The 24,491-nt window shown below is 36.0% G+C and overlaps 1 protein-coding gene across 3 annotated transcripts in view; it reads left to right on the top strand.

Annotated features, from left to right (window-relative positions):
• Nucleotides 1–24,491, top strand: part of LOC106668785 (SUN domain-containing ossification factor) — a 61,139-nt gene that overhangs the window by 4,048 nt on the left and 32,600 nt on the right. The window contains exon 1 of one of the 3 annotated variants that reach the window (XM_014397879.2): nucleotides 18,170–18,337. The exons of the other annotated variants lie outside the window; for them this stretch is intronic. The gene's annotated coding sequence lies outside the window, so the exon portion shown is untranslated. Of the gene's footprint in view, nucleotides 1–18,169; nucleotides 18,338–24,491 lie in introns of those variants that run through there. 3 annotated transcript variants of the gene reach the window in all.

Raw genomic sequence — 24,491 nt, 5'->3', positions numbered from 1 at the left:
TTCGATCCGCTCGGACACTAACTTCCCATCTCAACCCTACCTTCTAAATTTTTCCCTCCTTTTTTCCATTTTTCAAATGTCGTTTAATCTATTTGATGATCTCTTAGGTACGAAGGTTTGTGGTTCAAATCCCGCTTGTGACAATGACTTTTTTATCTCAACCAAAACCTTAATTAATTGAAAAGAATTTATTTGGTCAAGCGTACAACGAAACCTAATAAATCTATTTGGAATGAGCAACCAAAATTGTTCTGTGTCTTTTCAGCCGTTGGATTTAATTGGATTCTCGGGATAAACTGTGTGACCCGACAGTCAAACTAAACCTTATTCTTTGTCTGTAATTTGGTAGTTTCCGATCGTTTGGTCTGGCTATCTATCCGTCGATTTGTCTCACCCTGCTTATTACCCTGACTAACCATGAATATGGGGAAAAGTCGAAATATGACAGGCCATCACAGCGAGGGACGTGCAAACCAAAATGATTGATAATTACAAAATTATAAGTTTATAAACTTATAGACTATTGGGATGGTGTAAAAATAATGCAGGTTTTGAAAAGGCAGTCAAAACTATTTTTAATTTTTATAAAATAAAGAAAATTTATTCGAAATATTTTCCATCACATCTTTGCCAACGTGTAATAAGCGGTTTTATTCCGCTAACATAAAAATCTTTATTTCGACTCACAATAGAGTCTTGGCGTTTTCGGCTTCACCACGTTCACTAAAAATGTTATCCCTCAATAAGTGATCAAAATTCCTAAAAAAGTGGAAGTCTGTAGGCGAGAGGTCGGGTGAATATGGAGGTTCTTTAAGTTTCCTCAGGTTGGCATGTGTTAGCGACATGTGTCCTGGCGTTATCGTGAAAAAGAATCGGCCCCTTACGGTTTACCAATGCTGGACAAAAAAGTTGCAGTTTCCCGTGCATTTTGTCATTTTCTTGGCAGGATTTCTCTGCCATGATAGTTTGACCATAATTTAGGAAATCACAGTGAACAACCCCAACAGTCGCCATAAACTTTTTTTTAGGATGCAATTCCGGGAAGTGTTTTGTCACTACATCCTTGTCCAACCACTGACCTAAACGCCTCCTGTTATCGTACAGAATCCATTTCTCATCGCACTGATGATTCGATCGAGAAATGGATCATTTTGATGGGGCAACAGAAGAGACGTGCAAATTTTAAAACGTCGATTTCTTTGGGCTTCGGTTAGTTCGTGCGTTACCCACTTTTCTAGCTTCTTCACTTTACCGATGTGCTCCAGATGGCGAACAACGGTTGAGTGGTCTACACTAACCTCTTCCGCAATTTCCCGTGTTGTCTTACGTGAATTTTCTTCAATCAGCGTTTTGAGTCAGTCTACCCGCGCGACCTTCTCTATCTTCGAGATCGAAATCTCCAGGAGGAATCTGATGCTTCCCTGCCCCCCAAACTGTATTGTTGTTAGGCGCAGTTTGAGCTGCACTTTGACCAAGTGTAAAGTCATACAAATAAATCTCACCATCTCTAAATAATCATACAAATAGATTTAACGAAAATCTAGTTTGGACATATTTAATTTCGCAGGTCCTCACTCCTATAAAATTCAGTAAAAACTGAAATGTTTTGTATAAAAGATGCCCAGTATAAGTATTTATTATAATCCATAAATTATATTTGAGGATTTAGCTTTGTTTACATGACAAGCATTTGCGAAAATAAAACAAATTTGCAAAACCTGCAATAATTTTGCACCAGCCTGTTCAGTCATGGTGACACATGAAGACACCGATCTTGTGTTCGATGATTCCGTCATAGATAAGGATTGTTCCATAAAATTGAGTGGGTGCGTAGGCAGTAATAACTATTGCCGGGCTATCAAAGGCATTGGTATGGTGAAGAAAGATTTATAATCAATCTCAATTTTTTTAAAAAGATAATTTCTTTTAATTTGGAAGTAAATGCTAGGATTTAAATATTTTGAATCTGTAAATATTTTACAATTATTAGAAGCCGGTTACGTCGATGGACGAGCTAAACCAAGTTAACCCTAGAGGCGTCCGACCAAATCGGATTCTCATCCTTCTGCGGTTATTGACGAAATTCGTAGAAGGACACAGTTGTTGCATAAGTCATTTAGTACAGTTGGCGTATCGATATTGGCTAAGGCCGCAATAATTAACCGTACATTGTAAAATTAATTTAGATTTGTCCTCCCCCTGTTTAAGTGGAACATGATACGCTATTTTTAACATTTTAATAAACTATTCCGAGTTTGCAAATCTACTTTTAAATTCGCGTAGGTTTTAATTTACTAAGGACGATTTCGGTCCCGGCATCACCTCGTACGTGAAAAGGAGGCCGTCCAACAGAGTTAAACCACGTCAGATCGTCCTTGGCAAGTTGTCTCTCTCTCGGTTTTGCAGGTTGGGCTAACTGGAAATCTAAAAATCCGTCATTATCGAATTAGTTATCTGTTTATTATTAATTATTATTTCCAATTTTTATGCAAATAACGGTTGAGGAGAACGTAATTAGTGTCACGAGCGGTACTCGAACCCAACGACGTTCCGCTCGGTGAAGCCGTAGGTCGTGGGTTCGAGTCCCGCTCGTGGCACTAATTTTTCTTCTCACCAGTCTTTACATAAAAATTAAAATTGATCCGTCATTATCGAATTAGTTATCTGTTTATTATTAATTATTACTTCCAATTTTTATGCAAAAGACGGTTGAGGAGAAAAATTAGTGTCACGAGCGGGACTCGAACCCAACGACGTTCCGCTCCGTGAAGCCGTAGGCCTTGGGTTCGAGTCCCGCTCGTGGCACTAATTTTTCTTCTCACCAATCTTTACATAAAAATTAAAAATGATCCGTCACATCCTGAATATTACAACAAAGACAACAATAATGACTTAAAATGTCGCCTGTTTGCAATTGTGCATCATAACTTTTGCAGTACATAAATTCTTGTCAATTCGGTTCTAATACTTCAGATTGGCAAAAACACTTGAACTTGCAATTGTTTGTTTATACCACCAACTATTTCATGCATGATTAAGGATGCGAAATATAGAGTAAACATTTCTGATGTAATATCAATAAGAAAAGAAAGACCGCCAAATCCGAAACAATGCAAAACCAGATAATAAAACCATCCTTTTCAAATTATAAATATTCCTTCTCAAACAAACATAAGTTTGTTACATTGCTAGTGAGTTCATGAATGTAGAGATTAGTTATCTCTTTTCCTTTGATAATTTGGATTTTCTGATTTGTATGCTCAAATCTCTTTGTTCACACACACATTTATAGAGCCTATTACTTCATACAGTTCACCTGCACCCCTTATCTTATAAACCTTATCAACCCCCCCTAAAAAAGAGTCATAATGCCAGTAAGAAAAAATATCGACAAATTTAACTTTCTACTATTTAAACCCATCACAATCCAACATTCAATTGGATAATTAAACATTTATGAGCTATTGTTACAAGCAGCTACGATTTTTCCCACCATACTGTTCCAAATAAAGCAAAAAGTCAATGGCCTAGGACTATAACTAGAAATTTTTTTGAAAACTATTTATCCAGCGCAACTGTGTCAATAAAGTGTTCCATTTATATTGAATTGCTTTGAATTCGATTTGGAAATAAATTTGAATACGACCTATAAAAGATTTTATTTACCTCGACTGAAATTCGTCGGTTTGGATCGACTTTGAATGGAATTGGATTTGCCAATTAAACCAATTAAACCTGGGAAATCCGCCGGCGAAGTGAAACCGAAGGAAGTTCGCATGTTGCCTTTAATTAGCCTGTAAGGTCCATTCTCGCAGATGCTTTCCAATTTTCTTGGTGTAACTGGGTCATAAAATGGTAAACGGAGCAAATCGACAACGTTCTTGATGTAATAAAATATGTTTTAAGTTCATCTTAATTAAAACTAACGCAATTTTTGTTTAAATATCTAGACTGAAGATGTGCCATCTGTATATGCAGCAGTGGGTATGCCAACCTAGTGTGGGTTGTGTTGGCTTGCTGTGAATAGCCCATCTAAAGTTTATCCAGTTCTCATTTTGTCTTTTTTTGGAACTAGTCTCTGATTATATGTGTTTTTATTATCCCAAAAACAGGTTCAGAGCTATGATATGGTCATGCAGTCCTCTGTCTGCGTTCTCGTTACCCAAAATTCCTCTGTGCCCTGGCACCCAAGATATCATCACGTTGTTGTGTTGCAACAGGTTTTGGGTGCATTCACTAACTAATTTTGATGTAAGCTTTTTTACACGCCAATGCTTTAATGGCTGCTCGGCTATCGGATCTTGTGTGGTATGGTATGGTAACAAGGATGCTAGGAGCAGCACTGCAGCCTTCTGGCTTATTGTACCTTCCTAGTTCCTTAGTTCAGTGCAATAAACTCTATCCTTCACCTTAGAAGTATCAGGTCATTGACTGTCGCTGCTGCAGTTACATTCCTTAAATTTTTTCGTATGGTTGAATCTCCATTGAGCTGTTGCTTTGCATTCGAAGATGATATGGGTGGCTGTTTCCTCCTCCTCATTACATAATCTGCAGATGGGATCATCGTTGTATATGCTCACGTTGTGTAGATATTTTCTCAGGTGACCGGTTAGTAGTCCTATCACTCATCTGGGTTTAACCCTCTCCAGTTGCAGCAGTGATTTTGCCAGTCTTGGTGAGGGTTGTTTCATCATAAGTTTACTATGTCTAGCACTGCTAGAGTATTCACTTCTCCTTTTGTTTTGGTTGGATCCATTCTTCAATGGAGGATTCTATATTTGTTTTTGTATATTTTGTATCCCAAGTATAGGTTCGGGGCCTATGTATGGTCTTGCGGATCATCGTTTGGCCAGTATGTCAGCTTTCTCGTTACCCAAAATTCTTCTGTGCCCTGGCACACCCAAGATATCATCAGGTTGGTGTGTTTCCCCACGTTTTGTAGATTTTGGATGTATTCACTGACTAATTTTGATGTAATTCTTTTACATGCTATAATGGCAGCTTGGCTATCAGATCTTATGAGGATTATTTTGCCACTGCCAACCTCTTTTAAGATTTTCCAGGCCACAAGCGTTGATGGCATGATTTCTGCTTGAAAGACCAAAGTGTACATCCCTAATGAGTTCGATTGCTCATATTTTGGGCTTGTACAGTAAACACCTGATCCGATTCCTTCGTTTGATTTAGAGCCATCTGTATACCATTGTATCTGATGCTCTCCTGTGTTCTTCTCTCTTTTATAGCCCGTTGAGACTTTATAGGATGTTGTAAAGAATATGGATAGTATAGTCAGTCCCCATTATTTTCCCCCTTTTTAAGCAAGGAGATAGAAACGATCCCACTAAATACAGAGATATTTCATGTCTGAATGGTGTGGCCAAGATTTTTTCTTGCTTTCTGCTTAGCAGGATAGAAATTTATGTTGATGCCAACGGTTTACTAGGTGAAAGTCAAATGGGGTGTAGAAAAGGGTTTTAGACTAGTGACAATCAGTATTGACCAATATAGTCAATTTAAGACTGTTGAAACCAAAGCAGAATACGTATTGCTTCTTTATGGATTTGAGAGCTGCTTTTGATGGTGTAGATCGTCGGGGATTGTTTTTAAAACTCAGTGAATTTGGATTTTTCTCTAAGATGGTCCAACCTTATTCGCTCTCTTTTTACATGACCTCCCAAATATTCTGGAATGTGGAATTCGTATAGGTAATACGACAATTAAAATATTTCTGTTTTGTTAGTTTGAAAATATTTACCAGTGATTTCAAAGGAAGTCTGTCGTTATCTTTAATCTCGATGTTCAATTTCCATGGGTGTGATAAGATGCAACAAACGGGAGATTATTTTTTAAGATTATTTTTTATTAAGAGATACCCCAATGTTACTCATAAATCGTGTAAATGTATAAATCTACAGTGTACTCATCTCTGATAAAAAATGTTTGCCATTTTTATTTCTGTTATGTTCTGAAACATTAAGCCTAATGGAATATGGTATACGTGTTATTTATCTCCTTACGGCTGGAGAGACGTCGTAAATATCCCATACCCTACTTTTTATGATAATCTTCAATAATTTACGAGGGTAACCTACATGTCAAATTGTACTAAAAAGCCTGATCCTGAATTGTTTTCGAGAAATTTAACTTTTTGTGTTACTTTCAACCTTTCGCAATTTTTTTCCATAAAGATTCCGATCTCATAAGTCATTCATTATTAATCCTACTGTAAATTTTAATACGTCGATGCAAAAAGCAGTAAAACCCCTCGGTAATTAATTGTTTTCTTGTAATCTTGAGCAAACAAAATACAGAATCAGTTGGAAGATAAACTTTTACGAGTTTCTGAAGCTCTTGTCAAAAGTAAGTTTCTCCGTTCTGTAAATACCGACACTGGCGCTTACAGAAAATTTGCCCGTACTAACAGACTGTAAACACAATTTAATTAGTAAAGATCAATTATCCCCAATGTAAAACAAACGTTGAATTGTTAAAATTTTATTTTTCCTTAAAAACTATTAAAAAAATAGTCATTAGTAAGATTTTCTTCGTTTTGTAAATACTGACGGAAATTACAGAAAAGTTGCACCTACTAGCTAGCTTTAAACAGATGTACTTAATTTCTCAAAGGCCAGTTGTCACTTATTAATTATTACCAATGTAAAATTAACGTTAATTGCGAAAAAATTGATTTTTTGGTTACATACTATTAAAAAAATAGTCATTCGTAAGATTTTCTTGGTTCTATAAATACTGACAAACCGCTTACGTAAAATTTGCCCCTACTGATGAGCTTAAAAAACATGTACTTAATTACCCAAAGGTCAACTATCACACATAAAAAATTAGCGTTTAATTACAAAAAAATTGGATTACAAACTGTTAAAAAATTAGTCATTCAGATTTTGAAACTTCTATTAAAAATAATGAAAGTGTTACAAATTAAACAAAGACTACTTGTTACAAAATTGAACACACGAAAAAAACCAACAGCTTGAGCGTAGTAAAATCTGTCAGGAAACGAAAATGATGGATTCGTGAACATTTAATTAAATTTTCGACCCTATTTGTTTTTTGATGTTCAATTTTGTGCTCAAGAGGCTTTTAGTTTACTGTGTATTACTTTCATTATGTTTTAATAGAAGTTTCAAAATGTTAATGACTCATTTTCTAACCGATTATAAGAAAAAAATCGTTAATTTTATAAATTAAACGGTAATTTTAATTAGCTTTAGAAATTAAGTAAATTAATGGTCGTTAGTAGGGCCAACTTTTCAATATGGCGAAAGGCTGAAATGCGTTCGAGTGACCAAAACCAAAATGATGTGAAACGACCAAGAAATGTATAATTATTTTATGATTACATTTAATGAACGTAACATTTTTCTTATGTGCTCAAAATGATGCTGGATTTGTTTAGACTATTTGTTTTTCATGTACAATTTGATTCCAAAGAGTCTTTTTTTGTTTACTGTGCATTACTTTCATTATTTTTAATAGAACTTTCAAAATGTTAATGACTAATTTTCTAACCGATTATAAGAAAAAATCATGATTTTATAAATTAAACGTTAATTTTAATTAGCTTTAGAATTTAAGTAAATTCAAGAAAATCTTACTAAATGTCGGGCAAGAACTTAAGAAACTAGTAAAAGTTTATATTCTTATTGTATTTTGTGTGCTTATAATTACAATAAAAAATACTAATAAACGAATCTAATAGGATTTTCAATGCTCGTTCCATTGCTATAATCAAAATTACATAGGGATTAACATTTTATGAGATACAAGGGATTTTATGGAAAAACGTTGTTAAAGGTAGAAGTAACATGAAAAGAGAAATATCTCGAATACGATTTGAGAATCAGACTTTGGATTATAGGGACATATTAGTCCAATTTGATATGTCTCTTTGAAGCGGGACAACCCTATACTGCAAAATTTAAATACAGAACCGCATTTGTTTTTGTTTTTTCATTTAATATATATTTTGGCAAAAAGTCAAAAGGGTGTGCAGTTCAGTCAATTTAAGATTGTGTTTCTCTTGTTGTTGTTTTTGTTTAAAATTGCATAAATACGTGTCAACGAGTAAATTTGATGACAGTTTTATTTCAGAATTTCAAAATTTCACGTTTGCCGACGGTAAAACTATTAATACTAGTTCTGCATCGACTTCATGTTTATGTAGACAAAGAGGTCTTTTACAAGGACGAAAGATAAATTTAAAAACTTAAAAAAAAAAACTCGCTAATTGCTCTTTTCTAACAAGATGAGAGGAGACTAGAGTGGTACTTTCATCGAATAATTCTATTAACTTGTTTTAGAAAGTGATAAAGCGCGATTCGACCGGTTCCGGTGTTTCTGAGGGAAAGGGTTCCTTTCTAGTAACTTTCGTGGGACTTCTTGGCAATATGGCAATCACTTTTTCTTTGCTTCATATATTGAGAGAGCAAATAAAAGCGCACCATATCGTATTAACAGAAGAGAAAGTAAGGTTTGAATAAACAGCTCATATGAACATTTTGTTAAAGCCCATTGAAATGCGGTGTTGCGTTTTTGGGTGTACTAATACCGACTAAAAAAACTATACATGCAATATTTGCATTCCTTTTCAATTTATTTCTCTTCTACTTATTTATTATTCTCAAACACGAATACTTTTCGTTTGGCAAGATTTCGACCTTTAAAACGATAAACCCCTATGATTTTCTTTCCGAAGCAATTATCCTTACTACATTCCTATCCTAAGAGAGATTTTAAGCAGTTTGATTGTGTTAAGGGCCCCATCAACCAAGCAGATCAATTTTGAAACAGACGAAATGAGTTGTTGCCAACCACATTGAAAAACATCAGTGTGATCTTATTTCGTGCGACGGTGTGATTTTAGGTACATTTTGATAGTTCAGTTGTTACTTTTTATTTTATTATTTACAAAAAATTAATGACGTTCGTTGCAGTTTTTAATTATAACTATACGAACTTCAACCAGACAGGGCGTCGGTGGCCGCAACGGTTTAGGTGTTGACACGGCACTCATCACTGTAAGTTAAAGGCCCCGGATTCAAATCCAGCGACCTTACATTCGAACCTACATACTTACAAATGTTTTTTTTTTCAAAAACACCGGCACCCCGAGGGTTGATATAACCCCTGCTGTTGCGAACCCTCGTAAAAATATTAGCAAAAAAACTTCAATCAACTCTTTGATGAAATCCTACATACAATGAAAAAGAAACGAGGAAAAGATGTTCAACGTATTTTATTGGTGTAGGAGCAGTACCTAGACAAAATTGGTGTGTGAATTAACTTGGACGCACATTTTTTTAACCTATCCTTAAAAACTTCCGATTTCACCTGCCACAACTCGGCAGTTCTTTCAATTTGTCAAAAAATTCAACTCAAATTTATGTATTTGGTATACTAATCATAACTACAACCGGAAATTTATTAAAAACAAACAACAAAGTAGGTAAACGGCAACACGCAGATAAGAACCGAAAGGAATAGAGGTCGGCACAACTCCAAAAACCATGTTCGTGAAAACAGATGTTGGTCGACCTCGTCAACTTCCCCACAGACGCATCTACATGACCTGGAACCTCTGGCTCCGCCTACCAAATATCAAACCGTTTTGATCCTACCTCAACCTTGTAGTCAACTTGAATATCCACCATCAACCTGCCCATAGACGTTCAACATCGTCTTCAACCTTACAAGGTTGAAATCCAAGTTTGCCGACTATGGGCCCCTTTACAGCGAGAATAAGCAGCCCAGGGTCTATCGGACTGTTGACTAGTGATCATCAATTTCTAGGATCTACGGAGGAAATCCTTTTTTACTACTCAAAGCGAAATCAGTTCAAGGAATGCTATGCCCGTACTTGGAAAGTCCCTTTACTTCCCTCTTATGGGCCGCCCTTGCCCACGTCCAAGTTTTGCTTGACTTAGTAATAATTGTGCAATAGATATGGGCGTATTCGACCGGCGACCGAAAAACGCCGTAAGTCGATAATCGTGAAGGTCGAGGTCTTCCACCCTTGATATTTCTGTACCGTCAAGGTGATACGGGTTAATTTTATTTGCTTATTTTCCCAAGGCGTGTTCAAATTTTTGCGTGCTAAAATTGTAATCAATTGGCACGAACTGCACTCGTACAAAAATTAAAATCCTTTCTACACTTGATTAAACTAGGCCTTTAGTTTAAATAGTATCTCCCTATGTTGAATTATGATTAAAGTAGGGTGATGGATATGCCGATACGAAGGCAATCATAATAAACTATTACTCATTTTAGGACTGATAGTAAATTAACGTACATTCACTCTTATCAGCCTCAGCCATTGATTTCTTCAAATTAAAATTAATAGAAGCGTAATCATTTTCAAGAAACTGGATCGTATCGTGGGATACCCGATGTTACATGAAATACGTAAATAGCCTGACAGAAAAATAAGATTTATCGTATTAAACGGTTAATCCTGTTCCAAACCTAATTAGTTCCAAACCTAACCTATATTAGTAACAAAATTTAAAAAAAACATCACTATTAGTAAGCCGAATTTTGGGGAAATATTTACGGATGCCTGGTTATCCAGAAAACGGCATGGATAATTTTGTTATGATTTATTGAACCTAAATTGGAAAGATGACAGCGAAGGGTTTACTGAATTGGTTTGATTGATAAACGTCCATCCAATTCAGTCGACATAAATAGTTTGTGTTATTACTATATCCAGGATTTACAGATTTCTTCTTGAGGTCAGTCAGCATGGTTATAAATTTTAAGTTTGATGGCTTCCCATTATTTTGATCTATCCTCGCCGGTCTGTGTGCCGCGTTCCAATTTTTCTCTACAAACCACTATACAAAACAATAAAAACATCGGGGAGGTTTTGTATTTTGGTACGTAGTTTTGGGCATGAAATTCAGAAACAGCGAGGATAGACGTATACAGTGGCCCTGCATTCCAACCCGACAAACTTATAAATGGGCCTTTTTTCAAATCACCGACACCCTCGAGGGTTCATATAACCTCGTAGTTTAAATTAAAAAAAGTGGTTAGACACGTTTCGGCTTTTCACCGTCTGTGGTAATCAGTCAGGGTGTTGAGAGGCAATAAACCCGCTAATAGAAGCCAAAATAAAATCTCTCAAACCCGATGCTGATGATGGCGAAAGAGTGAAATGCGTTTGACTGACCAAAACAACGAGATTAAACGAACCGAAATGATGAGAAACGACCGAGAAATGTATAATTATTTGAAGATTACATTTAATGAACGTAAAATTTTTTCTTATGTGCTCAAAATGATTGCTGGATAAATTTTTAACAAATTTTGCTTTTAGTGAATATATTAATGTAGAATTACTAGTACTTTTAAAACGCAATGTTTGAAAACAATTCTTGTCCATTTTGGGTCCCAAAAGGCTATGTGTCATGAAGGATGACCCTTGTTTTAGTAAAAATTTTTGGTGTGTCGGACGCGTTTCGGATTATTTTGATGGGTTTGTTGTGCTTATACTCTGACCAGTACCAGTGCCGATAAGCATTTCAGACCAACACAGCAGGGATAAGCGGACCAGGATGGTGTTTACCCAACGTAAAGGCGGTTCATCACACCGCAAACTACATTGAGAAATCTCACAATTATCACATTTTTACTGTCATCGTTTCTGACCATCCCGATTGGTCCGTCTTTCTTGATTCATGTCTCTCTTGCCAAGGCACTAAAGACAAACGTAAACAGGGAAGGTAGGCAGAGCAAACTCTTGACCTTTTACTTATGTAGACCAGTATTATCTAGACCTAGGTTAGTTAAAAATATAAGTCGGGTGAGGAAAGACAACAAACCATCTGAAACTCCTCGTCGAGAATATACATATTATAGGGACACAGGAAAAAAAGGAAAAAGAAAAACAGACACTGATGATGTCGAAGAACTGAAACACGACAGACATATCAAAACGACGAGAATAGGTATATCACTATGACCTGAAACGACCGAGATGTACGATATGTTACTTACTTTGGTGAACATAAGAGTACGCATAAAGTTCTTATTACAGTTATAAATTTTCCTTCTCAAACTGACTAAATATATTTTTTTAAACAAATCTTTACTTAATATACATAATTGTAGAGATACTAAGTGTTTTTAAAATGCTATGCTTGTCTAATATTCCAATGTTGAAAAGAAGCCTTGTACATTTTTGACTAATCTCACACTAAGTGCCATGTTTGGATGACCTGTTTTAATTAGCTGTGTTGGTCTGTCGGAAGCGTGTTGGCTTCTATTGGCGGGTTTGTCACCTCTCAACACACTAATTACAATTGACGGCAGAAAGCCAAAACGAGCCAGTCTCCTCGCTGTTTCTGAGTTTCAGAGTTTCAGGCTCAAAACTATGTTCCAAGTTGCTGCCAAATGCCTGATGTGTTTTTTAAATATTTTTAATATAGTAGCAGCACACAGGAGATAGCAAGAGGATAGATCAAAAGGATGGGAAACCATCAAAATAAAATAACCACGCAAACCTCAAGAAGAAATCTGTAAATCGTAGGAAATAAAACAAACTATTTGTGTCGACTGAATTGGTTTGATAAGAAGAATTAGTGTTGTGCTAATCATGTTAGTTGGTCCACCTTTAATAGGCTTAATTGAATGTCAAAAAACGCAAAACAATTCTCAGAATTTCTATTATAGCTTAATAATATATAAATGTTCTGCATCCTACGTATATGCATTGTTTAAAAAGTGAAATAATTGAAGCGAGGTTGACCTTTTCGTTATGTAACTTGTTCCACTTCATATTCGTGCCCACATGTGGACAACGTTGAACCTTGAAAAGCCCACGAATAAAAGAAAAACCGTTAAAAAAAATGTATGCAATGCTTCGTAACGGTTGTTTACAGTATACAGTAGCAATACAAGCGACGGAAATAAAATAAAAATTTAGTCTGTAATATTTATGACCGGATATGACGCGTACGATTCCACTTTGGAATGCATGGAATTTTCATTTAATCCGACTTGCGTAGCAATGCGGTCGTCTATCTAGAGACAAGAACTACAATTTGTAAAATATCAATGCAAATCCTTTACCACGAGAAATACTTTCAAAATGGAATTAAATTTTGAAAAAGTACGACAATGTATGCGCATGCTTAATTTATCGTCAAATTGTGTAAAAGACATTTTCAATTTTTTTGTCGGATTTATTGTGACTACATGACCACACAATCCACGTCATACTGATACTACCGTTGGTTGTAGAAATAATAAATAATTTGAACCTGTTTTTTTTCTAAATAATTTCATTGCTTCCATGGCATCTGCTTTATCTTAACTTGGACGTCTTGTTGGGGGGGTCCGGTATGGATTACCAGTTTCCTCTTTCGATCCTTTCACTATTCGTATATTTTTCAGCGTTAGTTACATTTAGCCGATGACAATGATTAAACACTGCTTAAAATATTTTATATCTAATTAGATCCATTCTAATAATAATGGCAGTGAAAATAGATCATTTTAACTTGAAAAAAACGATCCCTTTTCTATATATTTCAGTGCCCAGCATGAAAATTACAAATGTTGGTTAGGGATGGGATGGAATAAACTGATAATACTTATTTACGATAGGAGGATTCTTAAGAGTTTATTGATTTAGTCTCTTCCCTATCACAACTGTGATGTAAACAATTTTGTTTCTTGTCAGCAATGATTCAAGATTACGATTAAGGGACTAAGTCATTTCGTATGTCACTCTTCTCTGGTGGGTTGAAATACATTGAAGACATCGTACTCAAAGATGGATAAAGTCGCAATGATGGATAATTAGCACTGAAGTTCCATGTTAAGAAAAAATAATATTCGTGTCTTAGTGCTATCATCGCTGATTTGGTTTTTCAGGCGTCTTTCAGCGTAACACAGGATTTAAAATAAAAAGTTAAAATAAAAAGTCAGTGTCACGAGTGGGATTCGAACCCATGACCTTCGGCTAAACACGCCGCTGCTCTACCACTTGGGCTATTGTGACTTTGATCCACTCGGACCCTGGCTTCCTTATCTCAACCAATACCTTACATAAAGATTAATTAATTGAATGAAGTTATTTGGTCAATCGGACCACGAAATCTAATGAATTTAATAAGTTAAATGAAATATATCTTCACTAAAGCCCTCGGTGGCCATTTCATTTGTCGCTGAGAATCAAGTAGATTAATATGGCAAAAAGGAGGGACAATTCGAAAGGTTTGGTTGAGGTGGGAGGTTAGTGCCCGAGTGGTAAAGCAGCGGCGTATTTAGGCGAAGGTCGTGGGTTCGAATCCTGCTCGTGGCACTGGCTTTTTTATCTCAATCAATACCTTACATAAAGATTAATTATTTGAAAGATGTTATTTGGTTAATCGGACCTCGAAAGCCGATGACACATTATTTATGTCATAACGATTTTTTTTCCATTTGAAAAGGAATATCTGGACGTCTTCACTTATTACAGTCGCTGCCTTGTTTAGTTTATTTGGTATTACATGATTGCTTTTTGGTTATTGTACTGCTATAGTACTACGTTTTGGTGATAGTAGATACTAGAAAAAATAGCCATTTATGCTGTCATTTTTCATCTCTCCTTCTTATGCCATTGAGTATTGTGTTTATTTTTTTGTCATACCCTGCTTATATCCTTTGCCTACGAATGCAAACAAATCGACGTTCCTGACAGAGGAAACAGCGAATAAAGGGCAGGCCAGGATGACCGAACACTACCGGTTCATCACCTCGCAGACCGAAAGAGGCCGTTCACAATCTTGAACACTTGCAACATGTCTTTTCAGTCGTTTATTATCTTGCCTCACCCTGCTTATAACCCTAGCTTCTGGCATTAGAGTTTAAATTAAAAAAGAAAAACAGGCCTAATAAATCATTCAAGCAGAACCGATCAACCTTAAGTTCATAAACCTGCAGACACCAAGATAAAAGCATACAATATTAAACATACTTGTATTAGAGTTTGGCCGTTTCTTAGGTAGTCCGTCATTTCAACGGGTTTTTGCCTTGTCTCACCCTGCTTATACCCTGACCAATGTTATGCTGAAAGTGCGGTGGTGATTTCAAACTTATACAGCTTCTAAAGTATAAGAATCTCGAACACGCTTACAAAATTAATCGAAAACGACCAAACCATTGGTTCATAGCCCTCCGCAGATCCCAGGAAAAACATTCAAGTACTAAGAAAAATAGTTTTGCAAATTTTGGGAAATAGTTGTGTAACAAATCGGTTGATGAAAAGAAAACCGTAAAAGGAATGTCACAAAGTGAACATTATAAAATCTGTACTTTGGTTAGTTCGACATTTCAGTGGTTTATTGCCTTCCTTCAGTTTATATCATTGACCAATGTTTGACTTATGCCGATAGGCATCTGTCAGAAACAGCCAGCATAGGTTGACAAAAAATCAGATTACAAGTTCATCACCTCGTAGATCCCCAAGTAAATCTCAAAATATTGAACAATTCCTTTCGTCTTGGTTATCCGCCTTCAGTGATAGCCTTGCTTCACCCTGCTTATATCCCTAACCCACGTAACTTACACCAGTCATCACAGTTCAACACCCCGCAGACCTCAATAGGAAAATCTCTCTAAAAATACAAACGATAAAACATATTTTTTATTTTGTATTAATTTGTATGAATTTAGACCTTTATTATTTTATGCTTGTGGCTTATGATTTCTTTTTGTGTTTCAGGTAAGTAACAGGATGTCTTTAATTAGAACGAAGCTGTTGAAGATTAAAAGAGAAGAAATTCTGTAAGATAAGTCAACCTTTAAAAACCTCGAAGTTCAATAAAACGTCTAATTTTTAAGTTTCGCATCCACGAGTTTAAAATGTGACAAAAGCATTTATTTTGATAGCGAAACGTACATCCATGTTTATGTACTGATTCTGCTTGTCTTTGTTGAAATTTACAAACACAGTTAATCAACGGGATTATTTACAAGTCAAATTTATTTTCTTGACCTGTTTTTAGAATTTGAAACAATTCGATGGACGCGTTTTATTATTCTCTTTTGTGCATACCATATTCTTGTGTTGTTTTAGGCTACATCCTTATCTCATTATACACTGACAGGTAAAAATTTCCACCCAATTGTTTATTGATAAAAGAAAATTCTGCCCTTAATTTGTCTCATTTTTATCAATAAATATTTGTTTTAATTGGAAAATATTAAATTGGGAATATCAATTTAGATTAAACACACTTAATCCTTAATCCAAAACAAGGATAAAGGATTTTTCAATGTTTGCTGTTTAAAATATTTAGCCAGTCTCATTTGAATTCTGAAGCAATAAACTGTTCAGTTTTTGTCTTTGTTTTCCTAATTTCAACTTTTAAACTTAAGGCACGTATTGACGGTGGACGTTCCATCAAGTAGGCGGCTATTGTCATCGGAGTTCCCTACGAAACTGCGAGATGCCGTTAGATGTTTTCGAGATACTGGATCCTACCATAGAAGGCCCGGTTCTGGACGCCGTGAGAACCACAGGATCATCGTTTGTTGTTTTTTGAGAATTTATTCCACCTTACTGTTGTTCAAGCGATTCATAAGCTCCAGGAGGTTCGAGGTGTCCAAATTTCTGAACGCACTGCTCGAAAAAGATTAAATGAGTATGGACTGATGACTTTTCGCCCCGTAAGAAGGCCAGAATTGACCAGAACAGCGTTCACGGCTCCCATTTGCTCGAGGCCATTGGTCTTTAGACGATTGGTCTGCTGTACTTTCTACGGATGGGAAGATTTGCTCTACGATCTCCAGAAGGGCATGAAAGAGTGTGGAGAAGGCGAAATGAAAGGTACAAAGGTTGTAATTTTTCCAAGGCAACGGGTGCATCTGTAGGGGGTTCGTATGAACTCCCGGATGGGCGATCAGTCCCACCTTAAAAATAATATTGAACCACGGGAGTAGAGCATCCAAGCGGTTATACTAACTGAGTTGGACTCGTGGTGGTCGTGGTTTATAAACAAATTGTACCTTAGCTGGAGGGTACCGGCCAACCGGAGCGGGAGGTAGAGTGCATTTTCTATCTCTTCGGGGGTGGAAACCACAAAACTACCTTTTTCAGGGCACTTCTGAACTTTGTTAGCATCGCACCACCTCGCTAGCCAGGGATGTGACAAGTCCATGCATGTAAAATCTTCCTGGTGTTCTCTTTGAGAACACTGGGCGTCTGAGAAGTACCCTCGGGGATATGTCCGGACGTTAAAGATCCTCATGGGTCTCAACACCCACGAGTAAAGATGGGAACATCACACGTTGCCTATCCTCGATGAAGCCAGCGACAATCCTATTCTAATGCACGATAATGCCCGTCCACACATCGCTCGCATAGTACAATCGTACCTTTAACAGAACATCAGGGCCTTAGCCTTTTTTCCAGACTTGAACACCATCGAACATTTATGGCATAACCTCAAAATTCCAATAAGAGACGTCCATCACTTCACATCCACCATACACTCCACGATCTTGAAAGGACTCTTCGTAAAGTATAAGCTAACCTCCAGTAAAGAGACATTTCCAGACGGTAGACAGTATGCCGAGCCATCTTAGAGATGCAATTTAAGGAAAGAGGAGGAAATACGCGATATTGAAAGTTTAATTGAAAATCCCAAACAAACTTTTGTATTTTCCTTAGCAATTTACATTTTTTTTCTTTTTTAGACAAAGGCTCAATTATTAACGATAAAAAACGTTAAACTTTGATTAATATATAAAAATATATACAAATAAAGTTATATTACAAGTGGGTTGAATTTTTTGCCTGTCAGTGTATTAGATAAAAGTGTGACTAATGTTTTCTAGTTGTTTTTCGTCTGACACGATTATTCACTAGTCAGTCCCATTAGTTTCTATTTGGACGATGGTTCATTATATTTCCTTTTGTTGATTTTTTTTTTACTTCATTTATTTATTGAATAATTTTAAAAAAATCTCTGATTTTAGTATTATTTCCATGTTTTTGACGTGGTTTTCCTCCACAGTACACAAATCAAGGTGTACTTCTAAATTTGTAATTGGGGGACGAATAACGGTGTAAAAGGAAGAAAAGGGGGTTCTAGGGGGGCCGTAAGGAAAGGGGCCTCCCATCCCCTCCGCCTGCCCGGCGCGGCCCGCATCGTTCCGCCAGTTGTTACCCGTCAGTCAACGTCGGTCCTTCCTCCGTCTCTCAGTTCAAAATTGCGTTCGTCTCCGGGGTTCCGGCTTTTGTGTCCGGTTCTCATTGAATTTTCGAACTTGTTCCCTGTGCCTGATGTCTGTTTCTGAATGTGTACGTGACTCGGTTGAGGTAGGTCATGACAATAGTATTTATGAACGACAGTGGCATTCATTCATCCTCCCATGAAAATGATATTACTTTTTTTAAATTTTTGTTTACTGAGAAAAACAGAAAAGTAGTGAACCCAGACATGATCTGTACCATTCATCACCTAAAAGATCACCAGCCCAAAAGAACTTTTATTAAACATAAACTTTATCCCCGAATATTTTATACATTTCAAAGGGCGAATTAATATTCTCAAAATGCTTCATAAACCAAAGATTGAGAAAATATGTTTCTATTGTTTAAAAGATTAAAAAGAACCAGGGAGAAAATCTCTTAGTTCGTTCACTGTGAAATGTTGTTTTCTTGTGAATAAAACTTGACATGTACCTTCAGTTGAATTTATTCCTCACAATTTTATGCTCTACATTCTGAATTATCGCGTTAAAAAATTTTTAGTTCAGGAGAAACAGTATTTTTTTTTAACCATAAGTGTATTTTATGTACATATATCAGAGTATATATATATCATCACGTATCGTAATTTTAATATTAATATTTTATATCTTCATGTACGGGAAGGGTTAGAAGTACAAAATGGCAGATAGTTCCCCACCGGCTTTAAGAATAGTTCAACAAACAAGCGAGGGAAGACGGATCCAATACGTGACCCAATGACGGTTCAACACCGATTTGCCAGACCATCACTCAGCATCGATTTCATATATTGTACTTATAAATTTGTCGTTTGTTAAGCCATGCGGGTAAACTTGATCTCTAATTGTTATCAAAAACTTCCTTTATGATGTGTGGTGTTTGGTGACCGTTACTTGATGATTATTTAGAGATCTTGAGATCCGGTCTGGTGTGACGCAGGTTTTAGAAAAACATTTTCTTTATCGTGCCAACGTTTCGATCTTTATTGAGATTATCTTCAAGGCTCAAAGTGTTTGGTGCCGGCTAAACACGACAGACAAGAATGACACATTTACATGGAAAACAAACGCTTTGAGTCCTGAAGATGATCTCAATAAAGATCGAAACGTTGGCACGATAAAGAAAACGTTTTTCTTTATAATGTCGAGAACTTGTTAAAAGGGTATGTTGACGTCCCCCCATGCCAGGTTGTTCCATGCATTTCCTCGATTTTGTGTTTATTGTGATTTTAAATTTCGTTGGCATTAAATACGGTCGCCGTATGTTTAAACTGATCGTTCCAGCGATAAAATAGGCCGTTGACACTTGTCAAAAATCTTATGTGGGAAGTTTGGGGGCCGACAAACAGCTGAGGTCATAGCCTGCCCCTGTTTTCTTTCTTTTTCCAGTCTTTCACGCGTATTTCCCAAACTGCACCCATTTTAGCGTGTCGATCTGGTTATTGACGTTCTGCTTTTATATGCATACTATATCGACATCCTAAAATGTTAACCTCTCGTTTGTACCTTAGGTTATCAATTACAGAATAGACACAAAACATACAATCTGTGTATATACCTACATCAACTTATACGGTCATATTCACTCACCCGAGAGTACTCGATATTCCTCGTGGGGAGCCAAACCTCTCCATTCTGGCTAATAACTTAATTTTACCCTTCAGACGTCACACACTCACCTCAGAGCACTCGATATTCTTAGTCGAAAATCTTAAATAGAGAAAGCTACCCAATGGCAGCCAATCTGGATTAATAAAACGATATTATTCATTCAAGAGGTCTCTTGTCTTCTATATCTATTATTTTTAGACGTTTACGTGATAATTGTGGGGAATGGAGTAATTTGGAGCATTTGTGTGGGCTTGTAATTTACTATGAAACGTAATACGTTTTGATGGTTGAAGTAACTGTTGGCAGAAGTGATGATTGATGGAGGGAGTGCGGTGTTCTTCAATCCTTTTTAAAAAGATAGTTCCTACTCACAGTAAGTTGTTTTGCAATGATCCGGATTTCGAGCTTTTAGTTCATCATCAGGTTGAAGGAGTTCTACAACCACGTCGTTGTAGAATTCGGACGTGGTTGTTGAACTCCTTCAACCTGATGATGAGCTGAAAGCTCGAAATCCGGATCGTTGCAAAACAACTTACTGTGAGTAGGAACTATCTTTTTAAAACGGATTGAACTGTTGGCATGTGAAGATCTCTGTGAAGTGTGTTATTGTTTACGTAAAAAGGGGCAGAAACAATATTAGTATTAGAATTTTGGATTGAAAATTTTGTAATCTTGGAATATTTGGCCGATCCATAAACTTGGAACCCGTATGTCCAAATAGGTTTAAGTACAGTAGTAAGTAGCCGAAAGTTGTTATTTGAATGGTAATTTTGATTGTTGGCCGAGCAGGTAATAAAGCATTTTAAATCGTTTGTTGAGTGTCCGTTGTTTTAACCGTGTGTGTCGATTCCAAGTTAGTCTTCTATCAAATGTAAGTCCCAAATAAATAACTTTGTCGGATTGAGGAACAAGGAGGTTCATTGTATATAAGGTTCATTGTATTTATGCTAGGACAAGTCTCACGACGGAGTGTAAAGGTGAAATGTTGTGACTTTGAGGAGTTAAACTTTATTTTCCAAAGATTGCTCCATTTTTTTCAATTGTTGATATGTGGTTTTGTAACATAAGTGAAGCTTGTATAGAAGAGGGATGTCTCGTTGATTCTTAAACTAAATTTTCCAATTTCAAAGGGAATTTTTCACATAAAATCTGAAAAGTTGACGAGTTATGCGACTTAGTTAACAACTTTTTTCAAATGCAATGACGTATTGTTTCACACATTTTGAAGATCATTTTTTATAATAAGATTGTTTTTATATGTTTTTATAAGATTGTTAAAAAAAATGATACTAGATGATTCTAAAAACTAAAAAGTTCATCGATTAGTTCTGGAGATATTGAAGTTTTCCTTCAAAACTCGATCATTTGCATATCGTCGTGTAACTGAAGGCAATTGAAACTTTAATGGAATACATTGTGAAAATTTAATTTGTGTTGGTTTTAACTTTAAACAATTACAAACAACAACAAGTTCTGTTTTTTAAGATGGGAAAGACTTGCAAAATGTGTGGAAAAAAATTCTCTTCAAAAATTCATCGATTCCTTATGGCGATATTGAAATTTTGAAACATACGTTGAAATCAACGAATACTGCCGATCAGAACAACTGAGTTTTGAAATTCTGACTTCTTAGTTCGAAAACCTTAATTTCTCCAGAATAAATGAATGAATTTTGGGTTTCTGAAATCTTTGCTTAGGATAGAAAAAACCTCAAAAAGTGAGCAAAATTGGACATTACATTTTAATAAATGATCACCAGGTGGGCTTAACACGCCAACTTAAAATTTTAATAGCGCCAGTAGATTTTACTCGAAAACTTTGGAACCGATGCATGATGATAAAATAAGCAATGTAAAAATAAAAATCTCTCTTTTATGAAAATTCACAGGTATATTATTTTGAAGGGATTCGTCCAATAAAAGATAAAACTGGTGGGCAATAAAATAATTTATTTAAAATATCAAGTTTCATTACGCCATGCAAATCATAAAACCACTATGGTATTTTTTGTGTGTTAGTTTTGCAGTTTAATCAAATACCCAACTGGGCCAGTGTGTACCAGACGTCGCCGCCCACGACAGGAGATACCCTATCACAAAAGCAGAAATAATTGAATCTCCCGGCTTTAAAAGACAAAATTAAACCATTTCTCCCAGAAAACAAAGGTTCAACCTAAATATTTAGATTTTTTTACAAACCAATTCGATTCATTTCGGAGAGAGACTAACAAGTAAATTTGTGGGGTTTATTCAAGTGTGTATTTGTTTGATTTTCCTTTGACGTGATACATCGAGAATTTTCAGAGGAAAACAAAACTGACGAAAAATTACGTGAAAAATATGCGGTTTGGAATTTTTATCCGACTAGCTGAAATAATCTGACGAAATAAAAGCGTTTTCCTTCATTTATTTCTTTTTAAATCTGACTGTTCATATTCGACAATTTTAACTTGAGATTATCTATCGGGATGTTTCTGTGATAACTTTCTACAATCGGATATGGTGCAAAGGTCAGAATGCAAACGCAAACTTGGCATTTAATATCAACGTTTTTAATTTGTGCTTATAATCCATCTACTCTTCTTAAAATTTCAAATTTGAAAGGTTTTTCTTTGCGTTTAGACCTTTTATGATTGCGAAAACAGACAATAAAAGCGAAAATACGATAACGTTTTGCTTAAATTTCTATTCCGTGAGGAGCAAAAACAATTAGAAGTATAACAACAGTTGAAAACTTTAATTTGATTAAAAAAAGGAAATAATCCGTATTAAGCCTGTTATAATCCCATTTATTCTACAACAGGCTACTTAGTTTTACTTATCCTGTTCTTGTAATTTAAGATTTTTCTCCATTGGTACAGCCTTGACACGCCAATAATTAACCAATATAGTTTATAGTAAAATATAAAATGTTTTAATTTGACAAAGAAGATCGTTTGGTTTAGAAATAAAATATTATCTATACCTTTAATTGTCTTATTCCTCTTATGTGTCATTGTTTTTATGTATCTTGTTTTCAGTGATAGTATTTTTAGAAAACAATAGTTGTCGATTGAGTTGTTAATTTTGGTTTCTTTAATTTAAAAATAGCCATGTACCTTATTAATTTTATCAGTCGCATTAGAAATAGAAAAACGGACAGAAATTTTGTTAGAGTTAAATACAATATTGACCATTATTACGTTTGTGGTTTGGTCGTTTCCGATAATCCTGGTTGGACATTCTTCAGTAGTGGGTTTCGATGGACTTGCCTCACTCTGGTTATATCACTGGCTACTGCCGATTGTGATGTCAAACTTATAAAGAACACGATTCCTTCGATGCAACAAGTAAAACATATAGTATACGCATATAAATAATAACATGGAAACATGAACTGTAACCATCCAGTGATGGAAGCCGTTATTGTCGTGGAGACAAGTTTTTGTCGAAAGGTTCTGATGGGATAGTTTGAAATGGAACCTTTTATAGCGGGATTGAGCTAAAGGATTAACAAAAGGAATTTAGGTCGGTATGGATGGTATGATTGGAGGAAACCTAGAAAGGGACATAGACAGTTGTACTAAGGATTTTAGATTGAAGGGATTGGATTCGATTAAGGTTGCAACGCTTATCAGTCCCGTAGGTTTTAAGTCGGTATGTCCCAATGAGTGCCAGCAGGGAAAGGAAAATTTTTCTTTTGTTTGTCAGTGAGAATTTAGAGTTGTCGTTTTAACATGATGAACCTACAATGTTAGGTCTGTGCGCCTAAGTCGTGTATGGGATTTCAACGTAAGTCGTTTGTTTAAGTTGAGTCTGAGATATCGTGCATGGTTCGCAACAAGGAAGTTCGAAAGGGGGAGTGTTTTCTTGTTAAGTGTGAATATTATGTATGTAGATTTAGTTCCGATGGCCTTGATTCTCCACTGTCGGAGTCAGGATTCGAGTGTAGGCAAGTTGATTTTGTAATTATGGGGATCTTTATCTGGGGAAAGACTGCCGTTTCAGCGACAAAGGCGAAGGAACTATTGTTAGGCTGTGTAGGTAGGTCGGAGATATAAATTTAGGTGCGAGGAAACTGCCCTGTGGGACACCTGCTAGAATAGGATGAATAGGATCGTTAAGACAGACAGGATTTTAGTATAGATTGCTGGTAGGATGTTCTTGGGCTTCCACAATAGTCTCTACAGTGCCATAACCGGTCAAAGGCTTGGAGTACATCCAAGAACACCCCAAGGACAACATTGCTTTAGCTACGGTGATGATGTCAAACTTATAAAGAATATGAATATAACGCATACCCACCACTAAAGATGACGAGAAGATAGGAAAGTTAGGCATACCAAATTGATCGGAAATAACCAAAGTATAGGTTCATCAAAAGCGGAAAGTTCACAACGCACCTCCTGATTTAACAAAAATCTCTTTACCTAGTTGCTGAAAGACATAATGAAATTATCATCTTATATCTTTATCTCTGACCACCCACTGAAGTTGGCGAGATGCCTAAATGCGTCTGTCAGACAATGACTAGGAATATGACAAAGTTACCCGTTTTGTTAAGAAAATATCACACAATTTTATTTAAAACGCCTTACAATTTTTAAAGCTCGATCGAATAACTCTTGAATATTAAAGTAAAAAAGTTCGGTT

Source organism: Cimex lectularius, unplaced genomic scaffold (genome assembly GCF_000648675.2).
Source record: "Cimex lectularius strain Harlan isolate CLEC.00 unplaced genomic scaffold, Clec_2.1 scaffold155, whole genome shotgun sequence".
NCBI lineage: Eukaryota > Metazoa > Arthropoda > Insecta > Hemiptera > Cimicidae > Cimex > Cimex lectularius.
The sequence above is the reverse complement of the archived record's forward strand: the minus strand, read 5'-3'. Positions and strand labels throughout refer to the sequence as shown.